Genomic DNA, 5000 nt, shown 5'->3' with positions numbered 1-5000 from the left:
GCGTCTCGCCACACGGACAAGCCGCGAGTGTACTCCGGATAAATTAGCAATGCGCGTGACACGCGACAACTCGCCGCTATGACAACGAGCCAGGCAATTAGCGGCAAACGTCATTTCAAAGGTCGCACGCTGATTAATCAGGTAAAAAGACGGACAGGTTGCGCGGCTGCTGCGGCGGCGGCGGCGGTAAAGATCACCTGCGCCGTGCCTCTGCCCGCATGCCGGTGACAATACCGCACATTGTTAGATGCGGCTCCACCCATTTCCGCGCCCCCACCCCACGACAAATCCGTGCGATTGACTCCCGCGCATCGAGTCGAAAAAACGGTGCCCACCTGAAATCCAATTTAAGCTAATTTAGTGGTCCGACCAGATGGCTCATTACGCATTCTAATCCTATCACGTAGAAGACGCAAAGTCGCCGATTCGCTTTGAGCTGTCAGTCAGCAGCACAGTACGTGTTTGTGCTGAGCGCGGTACTTGTGTGTCGGTGGGTAAGAGGCAGATGGAAGGAAGGAGGAGAGAAATAGCAGGTGAGAATACTGGGCGTAGCACGCCGGCCTGGCATTGCCACGTATAGATAGCGAGAATAAGGAAAACAAAGGAAGAGAGCGAGAGAAGGAGAGGTAGAGAGTGAGACAGAGAGAGAAAGAGAGCGAGAGGAAGAGCGAAAAAGAGAGCGAGAGGAAGAGCAAAAGTGAGAGCGAGAGGGAGAGAACAAATGAGAGAGATAGAAAGAATAAGATAGGAAGAGGAAGTGTCAGACAGCGCGAGATGGAGAGAGCAAGTGAAAGAGACGGGGAACCAGAGAGTGTGGGAAGTAAAAGAGGAAGAACCAGACACAGAATGGTATTGGAAAGAGCGAGCGATAACGAGAGAGGAACTTAGCGAGCAGCAGATGTAGATCGGAAAAGATAGTGAGAGAAAGCAAGCAAGCAAGAGAGTGAGTAAGAGAGGAGGGAGGGAGAGCACGCTGTAGCTGTAAGAAGATGAAGAGTACAGTCACGGTGCGGACTCAGTTGTCTAGATTTCGAAATTAATTACGTAGAAAACTACGGAAATAAAACGCAAACACGAGCTATCTGGCAAATAGTGAAAAATCATCTCTCGAAATATCTGCAAACCACGCAGCGAGTCGCTCATGTGTTATACATATATATATATATATATATATATACATATATATATACTAAGTACAATATGGAATAAAGATTTACAATATACGTATGTATAGGTTCTGCTACGCTTTCGCGATACGCTGTCACTGTGTGCGCTGTAACATGAACTCGGTAACAGCACATAACGATCGGACAGCCCCGCGTAGCTGGCCAATTCCAGCTTCGTCGCAAATTAAATTCATCAAATTCGTTTGCGTCTATTCGCGTAAATGGCGTTCTCATTTTGCTCCTGATTATCGTGGATGCCAAATTAATCTTTATCCGTTCGCCGCCGGCGCAACGCCTTTGTGCATGCCCTTTTCTAAACAGACTGGTCATGTTCCTTGTTGTTATGAAGATAATAGATCGAAAATAATTATCGTTCGCCACAATATTTTTCCTCTCGTCCATACTCGTATCAAAACAGCAAAGAGCAGGCTAATTTGCAATTTGTTCCGTCATTGTTCGGACGTAAATTAATTAGGATTCGGTGTCGATGTAAAGATTCGACATTTTGTGTCGATGAGATATAGATGGCAAGCGATTAAAGCCGGAGACAGCGCCACGCCAATAAGGTATGATGCGGTATGATATGCAATCACGTTTCTTTGTGCCTGCTCGCGCCAGTGATATTCATTTATTTCTCAATCACTCGCCTCATTTTAAGAATACCTTAATGTGATCCACGGTGGTAGATGATTTTGACCACTTCTGTGTGTATGGGATTGGACAACCACGATAACCACTTGTAACGACCTGTTGCTTTGGTTTTGTGTTTGTTTTATTGTTGTTAAAGATTTGCGCGGTAATCAGTAACCGTAGTAACAATGACGCGCGTGCGGCGGCGGCGGCGGAGATATCCTGCGTGACCATGCACCCTCCACACGTCGCCGTGCGTCTATACTGCATCCGCGGCACTAGTCTCACAGCACGAGCTGTTTGCCGCTGTAACTGAGAATACACTGGCGGGGTTACGCGAAAGGAAGTTAGCAGTCAGCGGGCAGCGGCGCGCGTTGCGCTGCTAATACAGCGAAAATTCACAAAGTGTTGGCTCTTTGCGCTCGGACCCAGGTGCAGTGGCTCACTGAAGTAAATTAACTGCTCATTTGAGCAGCTTCCCATCATCCGCAGGCGATATCTGATCAGCGCGCGCGCGTTCTCTCTCTCTCTCTCTCTCTCTCCCTCTCTCTCTCTCTCTGTTGCTTCATCCGCACACACAGCTTCTTATCGATCTACGGCTCTCCGTTTCCCCCGCTGCCTCGCGGGTTAGCGTCGAGCTTCAACTTTGAAATTTGCTGCAAATGTTTTATGCAATCAGTCGAGAGAGAAAAATAGAGAGAAAGATAAAAAGAGAGAGAGCGCGAACGAGAGAGAACGAGCGAGAAAGAGAGAGAAAAAGAGAAAGAGAGAGAAAAAAGAGAAAGAGAGAGAGAGAGAGCGAGCGAGTGGGAGAAAGAGAGAGAGCAAGCGAGTGAGAGAAAGAGGGAGATAGTGTGAGAGAGAGAGAGAGAGAGAGGAGAAGACACTGAGAGAAAGAGAGGGGGAAGAAAGAAGCTGGAGAGGTGAGTGGTGTGTGTAGAAAGAAAGAGAGAGAGAGAGAGAGAGAGAGGAGAGAGAGCAGAGAGAGGAGAGAGAGAGAGAGAGAGAGAGAGAGAGAGGCAAAAGACCGAGGGCTTAATTCTTGCTCGATTCACTGAACAGTTGTGGTCGTTTCGGCGATCGCAGGCACTTTGCAGAATAAGATGAGGTTGGCGGTGCACTCACGACACGTAATTAGTAAACATTCATAATAAAACCTTGCGATTCTCACGTGCTTTACTAATATTAAAATACGCATTATCGTTGATTCAATCGCTCATCCATTACAAGAAGTACAGGGATAAGTGAAATAAACCTCAAAGCACAACCGTCCACCCGGCGTAATGTTACGATGAGTTGTTACGGGCGGCTGGGAACGTAAAATTTAAATTTATGTGGCTACGAAGAAATGAATGAAGGAAGGAAGGAAGGAAGAAAGGAAGAAAGGAAGAAAAAAGCGAATGAATGATGAAATGATGAGTAAGTTAAATGGATAGAGGGATGGGATGAGATGGGATGGATGGATGGATGGATGGATGGATGGATGGAATGGATGGATCGGATGGATGGATGAGATGATGAATGGATGGATGAATGCATGAATGGCATGGACATGGAGTGTATGGATGCATGGATGCATGATGGCAAGCTGGATGTGGAATGATGTGGAATGGATGGATGAATGTATGAGTGATGGATGATGGATGTATATGGCATGGAATGCATGAGAATGGATGCATGATGATGATGGATGGATGGAGGCATATGGATGCATGAATGGATGGATTGAAATGGATGGATGGATTGGATGGACGGATGAGATGGATGGATGGAAAGTGGAATGGATGGGATGAGATGTGATGATGGATGTGATGGATGGATGGATTGGATGGATGGATGGATGGATGGATGGATGGATGGAATGGATGGATGGATGGATGGATAGATTGGATGGATGGAGTGGATGGATGATGGAGTGGAGGGATGGATGGATGGAATGAGTAAGATGTGATGTGTAGATGAATGAGTGGATGGGTGGTTAGGTGAATGTAAGGATGGATGATGAATAAATGAAATGAGATGGTTGAATGATTAGGTGGGGTGGTTCGTGAATGGGAATGGCTGATGACAGTCGGGCAAGGTCGAACGATGTACAGATGATGGATGGAGGATTAAATAAATGTAGGATGTATAGAAAAAGCTTCCAGCATAAGAGCTCGCATTTCAGAGCTGTGAGCACGTTGTCAGTTGCAGCAGATAACGCCGGCTAATTATATCCGTTGTGCACGCCGAGGCTCAGCCTCTTTCCCTTTTCTAAAGACCGCAACTCTCAGCGAGAGAGGTGCAGCTATTGCGCGGCAATTATGAATAAGGAAGAACGCGCGCGAAATCAAAACATCTCAACGACAGTAAAGTAATTGCGATACAACAACGCAGGCACCTGAGCCTAATTAAAGGAATCGCGACTAAAATGTAGTGATTCCTGCTCGCGCAGACGCCCTCCCCTGGTCGGGAGCATTAGTGCACCATTCGCAGCTACGCCTCCGCGTCGGTAGATACAATGGCTACGATAAGCTAATAATCACGGCTCATTGTGTGGCCGGTAATGTGAGACGCCGTTGCGGCCGCCGACTCTCACTCCCGTAACTCTCTCACTCGTCTCTCTCTCTCTCGTCTCTCGTCTCTTCTCTCTCTCTCCGACAACACGACGTGGCCATCTCTTCTGTCGTCATCTCCTTATCTTCTCTTCAACACACCTGCCGCTGCGGCCCACACACTCGCAGGTGGAACGCGGTTACGTGGCTCGCTTTAATTCTCCTTGTCAACACCGGACGGACACCATTCGGAACCTAAAGTGACAATTAGGATTTGAGCGACACTGGAAAGCGGATAATGGGGCCGTCCGGCGGCTTGCGCCGGCATTACTGCAATATTCATTAGGGTAATGAATTGACAGAATCGGCTTAGAGGGCTCATAATCCCGCACACGTGCGTTCTCTCGTGTATTTTGGTGGTGGTAATTGTCACCGGGCGAGCCGGCACGCGCGGCCCTGTCAAAACAATGACATTACACACCTTTCCGCCCAACGTGCCTGCCGCCTGTCGCCACTGGTTGAGTACGTACCGCGCCCGCGCGGAATAAAGGGCAGAGATTTAAGCGATGTGGGTGAGGAGGCGGCTGTGCACGTAGAGGACGAAGGAGCTTACATATTTATCGCGTACATCTCGAAACAATAACATTTTCGTGTGTTGGATGTGCAAGAA

The sequence above is a fragment of the Priapulus caudatus genome, unplaced genomic scaffold (assembly GCF_000485595.1).
Source record: "Priapulus caudatus unplaced genomic scaffold, Priapulus_caudatus-5.0.1 Scaffold138, whole genome shotgun sequence".
In the NCBI taxonomy this organism is placed as follows: domain Eukaryota; kingdom Metazoa; phylum Priapulida; class Priapulimorpha; order Priapulimorphida; family Priapulidae; genus Priapulus; species Priapulus caudatus.
This window is presented reverse-complemented; position numbering follows the sequence as displayed.